Source organism: Diplotaxodon limnothrissa, linkage group LG9 (genome assembly GCF_057381915.1).
Source record: "Diplotaxodon limnothrissa isolate DT_005_m linkage group LG9, D_limnothrissa_male_GT1.1, whole genome shotgun sequence".
Taxonomy (NCBI): Eukaryota; Metazoa; Chordata; class Actinopteri; order Cichliformes; family Cichlidae; genus Diplotaxodon; species Diplotaxodon limnothrissa.
The window spans coordinates 11,125,562-11,140,818 of record NC_140604.1 but is presented as its reverse complement, the minus strand read 5'-3'; the positions used below and the strand labels follow the sequence as shown (position 1 = coordinate 11,140,818).

Below are 15,257 nucleotides of genomic sequence, written 5' to 3'. Positions count from 1 at the left end.
AAGTCTGTATCAAATCCGGGTAATAAAAGTGCGGACCATTTGATTTCCCAAAGAGGGAAGTGCTGCTGCGTGATAGCCGTTTGTGAATGGAGTCTTTGCCCATGGGTGAAAATGTGTATCAGGTCACATTACAGATGGACTTTGTGTTTACTAAACTCGGAGTGACCCCACACTCTTTCCTTCCTTAATACTTTGCAACCCAAAGGCAGACAAGATGGCGAGGCAGAGTCCGAGACAAATCGGTGATCTGAGCAGACTGTAAATGAACTGAAAAGGTTTAGCAACAGAAAGGTCAGCATGTGGTCAGTTTATTGCGGTTTAGGAAACAAAAAGCTTTCTCCAAAAAAATTTCCGGTGAATCATAGACGGCGTTCACAGCTGTTCCCTTTTTTAAACCAGGCTATTAGAAAGTATCAACAGCTTGTTCAATTTGTATTTGACCCATTTAGTCCAGCGCAGTACAGATCTATGGGTCTGTAGATGTTAGCATCCTAGACTCAACACACATATTTGTGCCTTAATCTGTCTATCCTGTCTAGACTATTCCTGTTTTTAAATTTCAAAAATGTTGCGGACTTGGCAGCTACAAACCTAAAGATTTGTGTAATCATCATCATCGCCTCTGTCAGTGCGCCCCAGGGTGGCTGTGGCTACAATGTAGCTTGCCATCACCAGTGTGTGAATGTGTGTGTGAATGGGTGGATGACTGGATATGTAAAGCGCTTTGGGGTCCTTAGGGACTAGTAAAGCGCTATATAAATACAGGCCATTTACCATTTACCATACAGAAAATATTTTTGAAAAGCCCCAGCAACTGTAACCTGTAATTGCGATGGAACATCTCTTAATAAACAAGGTTAACTGAGAACAGCTTAGGAACATAAGCGAGTATAAAAAGACATTACAGACAGGCTCAGTGTTTCAGAAGTAAAGGTGGGCTGGCGTTTTCACCCCTGTGGTGCTCAGATAGACTGATGTTTTTTTACATAAGATTGCAAAGATTTCATTATCGGTGGTACGTAATATCATTAAAAGATTCAGAGAGGCTAAATAAATCTCTGTACACAAGGGAGAAGGCCGAGAACCAATATTGAATGAAGTGATCCTTGGACAAGCATTAAAAACCGACACTTTTCTAATGTGGCAACCCCAGCACGAGCCTGGGAACAGTTCTGAAAACTAACAGTGTTTTTATAAATTCAAGTTAAAAGCATGTAGAAACAAAGAAAAGCCACTGTCTCGTCTGAGCCCAAGCTCAGTAACTTGCACCTTTGCGAAGCCTTCATCAATGCTAAACGATATATATAACAGTCTGGAGTAATATATGCAGGTTTCTTTTTCATGGAAGGCTTTGCTTATTTTAGCAAAAACAATGCCAAACCACATTTTGTAGATACTACAACATCAGAATGTCACCCACATAAAAGATGTAAAAAGAAAAAAAGAAAAAGAAACAGCGGTTTTACTAGAGGCCTCAAATAGTTTGCTCTCAGCAGTAAGTCCCCTCAGGACGCGCAGAAAGTGCTAAATAGTAAAAAACCATCTCATCTGCTAGTCATTTCATTCAGTTTTTATTTACATTTTTACACACCATCCCAACTTTTTGGAAATGTTTTTATTTGTTTGGTTTAAAAAAAAGAAGAAGAAGATATTCCTGTCACTGAAACGCTGGTGTCTGTTAATGATTCAGCTGCTGGGCATTGTTATAAATTATACCCGTGAAATGTCAACATGAAGATGTTGAACACGTTAGCTTGAGGGCATATACACTGACTGGTTTTGCTGCTCAGCTCGATATTCATCTTGTATTTATCTATAGTTTTTGTGTGTGTGCGCGCGTGTGTTTTAAATAAACACTTCACTAGCTGGAACGGCGGGTCCTGTATAGTCAGAGAACCAAAAAAAGTGTATGGAGGTGTGGTCGTGCTCCTAAAATTCAAATAAATTATCTCCAATTAAACCCTCTATTAAACCCCTTTTATTTATTAATTCATTTATTTTGACTCTTGACTTCTTGAGTAGCTAAAGCAAGTCTTACGAGCTGATTTAAGATTCCATGTTTGCGTATATTTAAATGTTTAAGTGCATCAGAAGCAATAAAATGTTAGCGTGGACGTTAACATGAATCTGCCGTTCGTGCCAGTTAAATGTCACATGTCGCAACAAGCCTTAAGACGGATACAGACTGACTGCTCTGCTGATGTCAGCTGCATGAAATCTCCAGTTTATGCCGAGCTGCTGGATTCCAAGACTTTCCAAAAGTAGGAGAGTGAGAGGTGATGGTGTGAACGCCATGTTTCTGAAAGTGGACAAAAGCTTCCTTTGAGCGTTCGTGACACACAGTAACCAGAGCTCGAGCCAGCAGCTTCCATTCTCACGATTATTTTTTCTGGACAATTCATTAAAGCGTTTCATGCAGCTTCTCATCGTTTTCCGATCAGCACACATCAGTACATCCTCAGAAGAGCTACTTGTGTGTATTGATTACGAGCATCCATGGAGATAATGGGTCAAAACATCTCCGTGTGTGCTGTTGAAGCCGACAAAATTTGCTCTTGTGCAAGATTATCATCTTCAAATGAGGGTACACATCCACCAGAGCCCCCACCCCTTCTTTTCTACCCATCCCTGTCTTTTTTCTTTGCCCAACATTTCTTTCTTTTTATCTCTGTCTTCTCCTCTTTCCCCCTTTGTTGTGTTCTGCCCTCCTGTAATTTTCTCTGACCTCTTTGGAAGAAATTCACCTCTCGTCTCCATTTTTGCTTCATGAGGAGTGCGTGATCGAGCTAAATGCCAGTGGTCAGGCTTTTTTCTTCTTCCTCTTTCCTTTGCATGCGATGTCTGTATACAAAGGTAGATGTATGGCCCCTTAATACATTTCCAGTGTAAATGTTAAGGTGTTCTCACTGTTATGAGCCTGTGCTCATGTTCTTATCATTCTTTCCATTTATTTTGGCATGCAAAAATCCAGCTGGTTTGATGGGGAAAGGGTTTGACAGAAGGATTTATACACAGTATAGTGACAAAGATACTTCTACTGACAGTCTTTGTTTTTTAATGTGAGCACTTTTACCCATGTAACTTTCCCTAGCACCCATTGGTAGAAAACTTGTAGATCAAAAAATCTAATCCAAGATAAGGAATTGCTCTGACTGACTGTTAGTGTTTTTTACTGTTTACTTTACAACATAAGAGATTACAGGGTGTCCACTCCAACTTAAACTAGTCTGTTATTGTCCCAATCTTTGGACTAATTTTAACATTTTTTGCCATTAAGCTCACCATTAAAATCACACTAATCAAATAGTTTTAGGTGGGATAAGCACCTTAAGTGGGTGATACCATTTTTATTGCATAATCCAGGCAATTTGTAAAAGAAAAATTGCCCTGGATGCGTGCATATTTTTAGCTTTGAGTAGTTTTATGGCTAACATAGAGGTATTGTCTGCCCATTGAGTCTGTGTTCAGCAGCGCATTCGTTGCATGTCAGCTCTCTCTCCCACCCTCGTGCATGTGTTTCCCCCCCCTTTGCAGTAATCAGCCACACAATAGCTGTTAAGTAGTGCGACTGGCCAGCCATGCTAATCCCTTGTATATGTCAAAAACCATGAATGGAAATGTCGCCGTACGCATTCAGCATCCTCACAGTTAACTCATTAGTTGCTTGAATCTAAAGCATGACACTGGCTTTGTCTCTGCTTGGCCTCTTGTGCCATAGACACTGAACTCACTTGAGTGGAGTTGGAGTCTGTAGGCCTGGGGGGCCCCCCAAGAGTCCCCTGGGATCACTGAAGGCCATAAGTGAATTGCTCAAATCAATGCAGAATAGGAGCCCCGTTAGACGCCAACTGTAACAGCTAGTGGAGACCATTCAGCAATGGGAGGTGTAAGTGTGTGTGTGTGTGTGTGTGTGTGTGTGTGTGTGTGTGTGTGTGTGTGTGTGTGTGTGTGTGTGCGTGCCTGCATGCTGACTGACGGGTAGAGTGTGTGTTTCAGTTTGAGTGAGTGTGAATAGACAGTCAGGGCTCATGCAGAGGGAGCAGCAGCCTTTGTTGGCCCAACACTATTGTTTGAAGCTGTCTAGTGTAATCACTGTCACAACTACCGCTTAGTGCGATACGCAGCCTGAGCGAGGGTGGAGGGGGGCGGGTGGGCAAGGAGGGAGGCAGCAAGCAACCCAAAGCCCCTGGAGATTAAGATGATAATAATATTATGGGAGCACTTTAAGGAAGCAGCGCAGCTACAAACACGCTGACATAGCCCAGCTGGTGTTTTACATTGTTTACAATATTATTGCATGCCATTAGAAATGTTAACATGCTACTCTGAAGTCAATGGTATTTAAAGATTGCTGGTTGTGCAGTGAATCTACAGTAACAGTATGGTAACGCTGTTGGCAGACTTATTTCTCATTAAAAAGCGTTTTTTTCTTTGGGTTTGCACTGTGCCATTTATTTATTTATTGTTACAAGCAGGCATTTCCTGCAATGCTTTGCAACCTTTTACCCTTTTTCATTTTTGGATTAGATTAAATATTTTTGAAATGCCAATTTATGCTAATTCTTTCACAAAACAAACAAATAGACAATGTTGATGTCCCTGCAAACATGGAATATGGCTTACAGGTTTACTACTTCCTAAAGCCACATGTTGAAAGCCCATTTGATAACTCATTAAGCTTTTTTTTGTTTATTTGGTTTTTTCTTTTGTGGCATGCGAGCATTTCAACAGAACGTCTTCCTGTAAAAGTCTTGCATGTGTTTATTGTGGAATTACCGGATTTCAGAAACTAAATCGATTTTGCAACACTGCTGGTAGGGAACTAAGAAAAAAATAAAGAATTTAAATATGTATATATATATATATATATATATTAAGGCAGGAATCAAAGCATCCTGCTTTCATGGACTGACCACAGGGAGTGCCTGATGGCAAACTGAGAGACTCTTTACAGTTGCTAGTGAATGAGTGGTCAATGTTATGCCAAGAAAATCTGGTAATAAATATCAAAATAACACAATTAAGGTCAAATTCAACAAACACACATGTAGTCCACAGATGCGCCTAAATGCATCGTCATTACAGACTCCTGAACCTGGTAACGCTCTACAAGCACCAGAAGCAATGCGTTGAGGATTAAATGCAAAGGAGCCAAAGCATATGCTCGTTATAAGCAATATTAGTGATAACGATCGTGGCATGGCACGACTACCACGTGTACGACATGTCGTCAGGCTGTGTCTATGCTCTGGTCTCCCGAGCATACTGTACATCAGACCGTTTGTTTTGTCTGTCACCTCCATTTATCTTAATTGAAGCATGCTTCAGTGTGCAACAATGCCCAGACCCGGTCCCTGCTGTTGTTCCCTAATGTAAATCGATATGTTTCCATGCGGTTGGAAAGATCACTAACCAAAGGTGGCATCTGACCCGATACAGCTCGATACGCTAACTACCGTCAGCCAGATGAGGTCCCCTTTCATCAGCATGTGATATGGGAAAAACAGCAGCCTGAGTAAAAATAGAAAAATAGTTCCTTGGATCATGTCATATAAAGTTAGGGTTATTTGGAGAAGCTTTCAGAGGGGGGAAGATTTTTTTTCAGAATTACATAGTGTGTTGCAGATTCAACCATACAAATTGAAATAATACTAAGCGAAAACATCTTCCTATAAAAGGCATATATTCCAGTGAGAAAGGGCATAGTAAGAGCTAATTAAAGAGGACAAGAGAATGTGATGCAAGAGGGTGTTTAAAAGGGTTTGTGTGTGTGTGTTTTTTTTTATTGGCTGGCAGGCCGTTGCTGCACTCTGCACACCCAGAGCAGACTGAACTCTGAGTGAACTCCTGCTCTCTGCCGAATTATGATCGAATGAGTGAGCTTGACAAAATATTTTTAGTTTGGAGATAGACGCAAGCAGAGGGTACAGTGAGAGAGAACGAGGGTAATGGTAGGGCGCTTTATCTCTCACAGACACAAACACACACGTATGCGCACATGCATTCACTTGTACACGGCCAAAGCAAAAGAAAGACGAAGGGAAGCTGAACATCAGTTAACAGCTGCAGAATCGTCTGTGACTTGACAGCGTCCAGGCGCATTGTTAAAGGGGGAAGGCTCTGCAGGGGCAAATGTCTCACCAAGGCAGCCAGGTATTCAGTCAGTCAGGAAGATGAAAGTTTGTGTGTGTGTGTGTGTGTGTGTGTGTGGGAGGGAAGAAGCAACTGAGTGAGAGAGAGAGAGAGAGAGGCAGTTGCGTGACTTGTGCTTGGCTCAGCCCTCAAGCCCTCCGGGTGTTATTTGTTAGCCAGGAGAAAGGAAGGTATATCTTAAGTGTTCTACAGTAAACAGAGCTGTGACGGGGGCCCTAATGCTTACCGGGATTTATTTGGGATGTGCACATTTGTGTGCATGTGTGCGCAAACAAGACTATCAGCAGGGCAGGGAGTTTCATCTCGCATCCCCAGAGTGTTAACTGGACTTGACACGACATCGTAAAGTTATTCAGAAGAGCTAAAGTGGGGATTATAATGTAGCACGACCGCACATTTAACACAGACTTTGCAAAAGCTTTAGCGAGATGCTGTTAAAGCAGGAAACTCAAACAAGTGTTTGCTTTATTTGTAACTGGGTTCACAGTAGTTAATTCCTCTGCAGAGCTTGAAACCAGGGCAGTTTTCCTGTTAAGGAAGCTGCTGGACGCACTGGGCCCCACTGGAGGTTTTCACTAACATCACTAGCAAACCAAAGGCCCACTGTGGGAGTTCATGGTGAAAGCTGTCTGGGGCTTTCTGGGCATTCTGAACTTTCCAGTGTCAACTGAAAATAAAGAAGAGAAAAGGAGAAAAGCATAAAAGATGTAATAACTGAATAATGAAGGGGAAGGATGCTATTTTTAACAGCTGCGTTGCAGTTTTATCTTGAGGGGAGTTGCTTTGGTTCACTCTGGTCTTTACACTATTTGATTTTTAAGGCAGGAATTTGAACTATTTCTTTAAGAAGGAGTCTACAAATACATGCCTGTGAATAAAAATATAAAAGCTACTCTTTTTCCCATCACTTAATGATTCTTTAACACACATTTTTTTAAAGCCTGTCAGTGTTAATGCTATATTAAAGGAGATTTAAATATTTTTAGTGAGGAGCTGGTACTCTCTTTAGTGTTTCATCTCCACTCCTTTCATCTCTTTAAAGTACGCTTCAGCTTCAGCTGACGCGTTGAATCCTTGCGGGTGTCAGATCTCTGCTACCAAAAACAAGCCTCCTTCAGCTTTTCTGAAGGTTTTTTTCACAAACTTCCTTTGTTTTTTACTACAGCTGCTTTCATTGTTTGCACTCTGGCCAGCTTCAGCTGACACCGTCTTTTCACCTACGTGCTTGATACGACATACGTGTTTTCCTTCACTTTATACGACGTCCGTGTCAGTTTCTCTCCTTAAGCTAACATTTCAGCTCCTTTCAGTGATTAAAATCTAACTTTGTACTCAGCCTTGTAGTGCACATTTACTTCACAGCATCACTCGCACTTTAACTGAACCTTTCTCAGTATTTGTCTCTTGAGCGCCACTTTCCATTCAAGCTTCTGCAGTATTGAAATATTTGAGCAAGGAGCAAAACTGGGCTTTTCTACTTAAATAGGATCTTTTTATGTAATAAATACTTGGGCACGGCTGTTTCCCGTCACCATGGTTCGTGACCTTAGTAGAAGTGGAGCCACAGGCAGCGAGGCTCTGGACCTTCCAGGGATAAGTGCAGGACTGATCTCATGACTTATTATTCATCAGGCACGGCGGCATGAGCTCTTAAAGACAGTACATGACAGTGAGCAAAGAGATCAAGTCAAATCAGGTGCATGAGCTCATCATGTATACCGCAGCAATGTAGGCGATTTACGCTGTGAAACTTGCGCACGGCGAATAGTTTCAACAGCATGAAAAAAAAAGAAGAGGAAGGAGAAAAAGAGCGAAAATGACAAAGTGATGGTGAAGAGAAGCGTTGGACTGTTTCTGTCCCTGAGGATTGTTTAAATTGGCATGTTGTGGAGAGAGCACTGTTAGAGTGGATTTAAACAGCTGCTGGCTTCACCCACAGCAACACACTCTCACACTGGGGCCCTCCCCTGCTCTAAGTTTGCGTGCGGAGCTGGGAAATTATCCATGCTAATGTGCCAGGGTTTGTTTTCATCATCAAATTGCAAACGTTTTAAATATGCATCACACACACAACACACATAAAACCTCCCCCCACACACAAATGTGGTCACATTTATCTAGCCGGAGCCCCGACGCTGTCTGATCTGTGTTTTCATACACTGTCATCTGTCAAATATAGAGCTGGAAGTGGCTTCCACTCATGTTTATTTTTCATACACCACTCCCATAATTTTTCAATCATATTTGATTTCTTACACAGGATTCTTTCGACTATAACGGAGCTCAGTGCTTTTCTTGGCTCCGTGTCTAAATTAATACATGCAATGTGGAATCACAATTAGTGTGAGCGCTGGAAGATTAATGGGAAAAGTGAGTGGTGTGTTGGCATGTTTGTGTACTGTTAAAGCCACAATGCAGAGACTTCCCCTTTCAGATTCTCTGTTTGATGACTCTGCTTTATGAAACACATGCATATGTTTATGATATACTATAGAAAAGCTTAACACAAGATAAAGAGACAAGAAGAAAGACATCATCACCTCTGTTTGCTTTACAGCACCTAACACTCAAGAAGGCAAAATTTTGACAAATTAATGTGACTTAAAAAAAAGCCATTCTGATGTTTAACCCACTTTCTTGCTGTCAAAAGTCAGCCTGGCCCAGCACAGATTCTGACACCCAGAAGATGTTGATATGACAGCCCGCACCGAGGCTGAAAGCCCGAGTAAATATAGCACAAAAATCAAAGCTGAGTCACATCCACTCGTCGTCCGTAGCTGTCTGATACAAGTTCAGAGAAGCTCTTTTCACATACTTTTACTGTGGCAAACCAAAATATTGTAAAAAGTTTGGTTTTGCTTGGGGATAAAGTTAAATTTTGCTACCACTTAGAAATGATTGCCTCTCAAATCTTTACTGAGAAGCTGTGTTATATATAATCTTGGCTCAACGATATAGACAGCCCACTTAAGGATGAAGGGATGTGAAATGCTTTTTTTTGTGGCTAGGGTTGGTTAAGGTTATCGCTTTAAAAACAGCCAAATTATCACAGCAGAACTTTTTCATGTGTTTTTCCATTACACCCTACCAAATTATCCCTGTTTACCTTTAAAAACAGGGATGACTTTCTCCCCCCCACCTCTGCTGAAAACCACATGGCCATGATGCCCAATGTTCTGCGCATTCTTTTGCTCATTGAAATAAATGCTGTAAATGCAGTTTGGCCACGGGACAGGGGGAGAAAAGGGGATTGTCATAGCGATAATTCAGTTTCCATCTCTAGAGGGAGTGATAACAAAAAAACATCTTATTTGAAATTGAAGCGGGAATTCGTCCAAATCCTACCATGAGTAATATGAGGATAAACAACAGATCACTGGAGACTCCTTCCTTGTGACTCATGAGCAACAAGTTCTCAGAAAGAAGAGAAAGAAGGAAACAGTCTTCAGGGAGGAGGGGGGGTTGGGTGGTGGTGGTGGTGGTGGGGGGGGGGGGGGCACCATAATAACATCATTGTGGACGTTTGAAGTCGCATCGGGCCTGTTTCCCACATACAGTAAGTACAGGCTGTCTACATGTCTACTGGTCTCTCGCCACTCAAAGGCCACATTCATGGAGGCACTGCCGCCCTCACAGAGGGCAATTGGATCCTTCTCACGCAATGTTGTGTAAACCCGGGGAAAATGACCTCAATATGTCCTAAACGAATTAAGGATGAAGATGCCGCGCCTGCTCACATGTCTTAGGCATGATAATGTGGTGATAGTTTTATAAATACCCGCTCTCATGCGCACACGCACACATAGATGCGCGCACACACACAAACATGCAGCAACAGCGAATACTGATTGTGTCTGTCAGTGTGTCGCACTTGAGTTGAAGCTGCTGTCGGATCTTTGAGCGGCTAACAGATCGCCCTTACCATCTGTTCATATGGGAATCTGTTGTCTTTCATGTTTGATCTTATCCAGATACACAGGTTTGCCTAGGAGACCAATTTGAATTACTGGCATGCAGATTAACCTGAGATAAACACTGATTATTTTATACAGGGATAGAAAAAAATGTAACCAAAACCATGTGTTACACCTAAAATTTCACTTTCACTGTTTCATTTCTTAATTTATAATTGTGTGTAGTTATATCCTAGACATGCGGGCAGGTGTTTTTTTTTGTTTTTGTCTTTGTTTTTACTCACGCTGAGCTTGTTAATCTCCCATTTAATCCTTCCTCTATTGTGGTGCCACCACACCTTGGCCTGGAGGCCTGGACAACCTCAGCCTGACTGCCTGCTGGTGTGGATTCAGCCTGCCTCTCTCGCACTTTTTCCCAGTAACTGAAGCTGCACACGCTTTCTTTTTTTCCCTTACTTGACTCCCTCACCTCTCCTGTTGCCCTGCACTTCTTCCCGCTTCCCAGTAAAGAGGAAAAATAGACAGAAGTCAGAATTATTTCATAGCTGCATAACCGGATGCATCTTACAAATAGGTCAACGCGTCACGCAAGACCCAGCGCTATGAGTGGTGTTCAAGAGAGGTCAGTGGGGGGTTGGAAACATATGAAAGGAGGTTTAAAATAAAAGGCGGAAAGGAGGGAAATTGTCGTGCATAATTCATTGGGCCATCGCAACACCAATTCTCCGTTCATCCATCACTGGACCACCATCTTTATTAAAATGTCAGATGGGTTAATTCATGTAGAAACAGGCTTGACCTAATTGGCAGACGTTACTGATGAGGTTGGCGCTGCTGTGGTAGACAATTAACTATGATTCAGGATTTCCAGAAAAATGACCTTAATCATTTGCTGAAAGTTTGCATCTGGTTGACTCTTCTGTTTATCCACTAACTCAACTCTTTTTTTGGTAACAGATCTTCATGGAGTTGTTTTGGAGCTGCATCCTCTCCGATTGGACTGACTTTTCATACCTGTTATATATTGGAACAACCTAGACATGAGAAATGTCCCACTTTTTAACAGTACGATATGCTTTGCCGTCACTCTGTAGTAGTTGGTAAAAGTAGCTAGAACAGAAGATTACTGAGATTAGAGTCTGTCTGTACAGCTAATAGATTTTCTTGTAACACCTCCCATGTTTTTAGTCAGCAGCTGGATGGATAGCAGAGACAAAACACCTGCCAAAAGCCTTCAGGCTTGAGCCTTTACTTTTTGGCAAGCCTCCCCTCCCTGCTACTTCAAGTCTTTCCCCTTCTCATGCAACCTCTCCTGGCCAAATTCTCTGTCAATTTCCAGGCCATATTGAGACTGTATGGTGGCCTCCACTCCCTCACTGGTGATGTCATAACAAAAAACACAAACTGAAATTTGATGAGCTGGAAAATCTCATTCCAGCTTGTATAGAATTATTGTCCAGTCTGCATAGAGTATGTGTCAAAATGTCAGCTTTGATTATACAACTACAGCGCAGGTAATAATATTTGAACTCAACAAAGTTTGTGTGTGTTCACGCATGTCTATGCATTTACACTGCTGGGTGTGTGCTTATATGCGACAAATGGACGTTGCTGAGATCTTTAGGCAAATCTAAGACGATTGACCCGGTCCTAGCTTAGTAGGGCATGGCAGGGCTGTTGGGATTTGGATTTGGCACTCTGAATCTCTGTGTTTGGGCTTGTGCTAAATACCTTCTGTTGTAGTATAGTTTGTGTGTAGTTTGGTTTCTATTTTATCCTCTGAAATACAGGAAAAAAACTGCAACAGATTAAATATTTTAAAGGATTTTATATAAGCTAAGACCTGCCAGTTTTTAGTAAAGCAACCCAAATTTACTCTTAAGATAAAGAATGCAGTTACATAGTTTTTAAAAAATGAAAGTAGCCATTTATGGCTAACCTTTTCACTTAATGCTAATGTTAATGGATTTGACCTGCTCTCCCGAGTCACCATTATTTAAAACTTAAAGTTATAGTGCTGTCTGGTTAATTTCTGAAGTAAATTCATTCAAAACTTCAAACTTCAAAGTTTACATCATTTTTATAGTTCTCACTGTAAAGGTAGTTTCCTTGAAACAAAAAGCCAACAAGTAACAATATTTTCGACTAGCTAGCAAGCTAATATTAGCTAGCTAAGACATTTAGCAGAATAGATTAAATGGCTGCATATTGTCCAGTTCGGCAGAGATATATAAAGCTTAGCAATGGAATATGAAAAAAATGACCTGAAGAAGTATTTTAGGAACTATTAAAAGTAATGAAATTTGTATATGAGTACTGAAATGCTGAGTATCTTAAAAACATTTTTAGAATAATGCATTATTTTCTAAGCAAAGTGTTTTTCTACCTACTTAGACCTTGAAGAAATTAATTAGCTTGACTACTCATCACATTACCTTTGCATTACACTATTTACATGGCCTGAGGTGAATTTTCACTTAATTACCAGCTAAGAACATAAACCTGCAGCTACTCACTCGCATCCTAAACAGGACAGACAGAGATCTTTCTATTCTATATTCTGTTTACGTCTGAGCACAAAGAAAACAGGAAAGAGGAATTCACAGAAATTTATTGCATTATTGTGACCGCAGCTATTCTTTGTTAGAAATATAGGCCACGATGCCACAAGAGCAGCTGCTCATCAGTGCTTTTGTTACCTGTTGAAAATCAAGCTTTGACTTATTGGGTGTGGTCAACGCGTGCTCAGCTTTCAAGTCACTTCACTTCCGAGGTTCTCTGCTAGATTTGCGTTGCCATGTTGCCCTTGCAGATTTGTAAGTCGAAAGAGCTTTGTACGGATTTTGAAAGCATTTTAGAAGACCAGCAGTAATAATGACTTCTTTGTTTCTCTTTCATGCTGTCTGCTCAGAAGCACTAGCACTCACTTTCTCTGTGCACACTTTCCCCTCTGGCTCCCTGTCATTCCCAGTTACTCTGTATTCCTCCTTGGGCTATCCTGGTAGTACAGAGGTGATGAGAGGATGGAGAGGTGTTGGGAACAGGAGCGAGACAGAGACAGGAGCAGGGCAAACACAGATTGGCAAACGTAAATACGTCCTGATCAGGACAGGACAGTGTGCAATTCTGTTTTCTGGCATCTGAAAGAATGCAGTTCTTTCTGTGTGTGGTCATAATCAAGTTGGAAGTACACAGAAAGAGTTCACAGAGTAAGACTGAAAACTCATTCTGGTTTTGCTTCAGTGATCTTAACATGTAAATATAAAACTTTCACCTGCTCTAGCAGCCTGCAGCACTGATTCAAATGAGGTTTGAGGTTAAAAGGTAAAGGCAAAAATAGTGTGTCTTAAGTGTGCTCTAACCACACGAAGAGATCCTTTTTTAGCACAATATTACGTAACATGTATATCACTGTGTGAATAATCCACTGAATACGTGTTTTGCGTGCATGAAAATCTTTTGTTGTCTTCTCTTTTTTTGTTTCCATTTCATTCTAAAGAAAGCATAAAATTGTTGGCACCGATTGTAATCAGAGGTTTATTAGGGAAACCGGCTTTTGACTAGTGTTACGTTTCCACGCTGCATCCACAGGTTGTGTGTGTGTTGCCAGCGAGCGCAGGAATGCTTTGAGCGCGCACAGAGCCAAAAATAGACATGCTGATCCTTTAAAAGCAGAGCCCGTAACATGTTGTGGCTACAGGGAGCGAGATGCACACTGTCTCTTTAAGACAGGGCTCTTTGTGTAGCATAGTGTAGTATTTGCTGTGGTAGTGTGAGTATGCGTGCATAGACTCTGTGTGTGTGTGTGTGTGTGTGTGTGTGTGTGTGTGTGTGTGTGTGTGTGTGTGTGTGTGTGTGTGTGTGAGAGAGAGAGAGAGAATGTAAAGCTGACTGAGCAGGCGAAGGGGTTGCGTGACTACTGCAGACGAGGCTGCGACCTCAGAAGAGTGGTTATGAAAACGATCTGTCGAAGCCAGCAGAGAGAGAGAGAGAGAGAGGGAGTAGGAGTGAGCGAGTGAATGAAAAACGGAGGGAGTCAGTAAAGAGGGCAGAGAGAGAGAGAGAATAAGCGAGCAGGGCTGCAGAAATTAGTTAATTTGGACCCTGCACTATCACCGAGTGGCACTGAGGGCTGCCCCACATGCACATATTTATGGTATTGAATGCATACGCACATGCAGCAAACACACACTGTGCTGTGCTTATAGCGCTTAGAGCCAGGGGGTGATGCCACTAAAACCCAGTTCACACATGGGAGCAGATAGCATGCATGACAGAAGCAATAGAAAATACACCGAGATTTAAAAGAAAGCCAGAGAGATAAAGGAATGGGAGTATTTTGTCACTGAGACTGAGAGTGGGGGAAATAAGCAGGAGGGAGGTGGGGAGAGAAAGTCAGGTATCATATTCCTACTGTGGCATTGGTATGCTCTGAACATCCAGGAGAGATTCCTGAGGCTGACCAGATGGAAACAATCAGAGACCGACAGAGGACTGTAAGGACTACAGTATATACTGTCCAATTAAGATGGCTCAATTTGCATCCATTCTTTTTTCCCGTGCATTTATTGTAATGCTGGAATTTAGAAAATGTGATTCAGTGTCTGTTTCTAGCGTGTTGACATTTTGAAGTTTTGGAAACTCTCCGTTTTCTTAATCACTTAAGCGTTGCGGTGGGGGCTGGAGCAGCCATCAACATGTGAATATAAATTTTCCTGAAATAAAAATAAAGTGATGTAATGTCCCTGTTTGTTGAAATCTTTCCACAATCTGACTGTGTTAGGATCAGCGAGTGTTTGGGCTCATTCCTTGGCGAGCAGCAGAGCGGTAAACCTGGAACCGTGTAATCAAAGAAACATGTAAGCTTTTAATTTTCTTTGTCGCAGGAGACGTTTGCTGACCAAGCTTTAACCAAAACAAGTAGACGTAAATGTTCCTCCGAATGTTTGTGCATCTGTAAGAAGTTTTTGGCTTCCTTCATTACCCTCATAAATGTTTTAGAAAGTAAACAAACAAAAAATCAAGGCATGGATAGTTTGTCAAATGTTTCTTTTAGTAGAAGGTTAAATATCACCAGGAGCATACACAGATGTGGCAAAAGATGAGAAGAAAAACAAGAGCGGGCAAAATATATCGGTGTTTGGTGCAGATAGCGTGTGAACAGTAATGCTCGCCTTCAAAGAGCACATT

General features: G+C 41.6%; 1 protein-coding gene across 3 annotated transcripts in view; it reads left to right on the top strand.

Annotated features, from left to right (window-relative positions):
* The window catches only part of LOC146625173 (uncharacterized), a 61,337-nt gene that overhangs the window by 8,364 nt on the left and 37,716 nt on the right, over nucleotides 1–15,257 (top strand). The window contains exon 1 of one of the 3 annotated variants that reach the window (XM_085362651.1): nucleotides 11,002–11,581. The exons of the other annotated variants lie outside the window; for them this stretch is intronic. The gene's annotated coding sequence lies outside the window, so the exon portion shown is untranslated. Of the gene's footprint in view, nucleotides 1–11,001; nucleotides 11,582–15,257 lie in introns of those variants that run through there. 3 annotated transcript variants of the gene reach the window in all.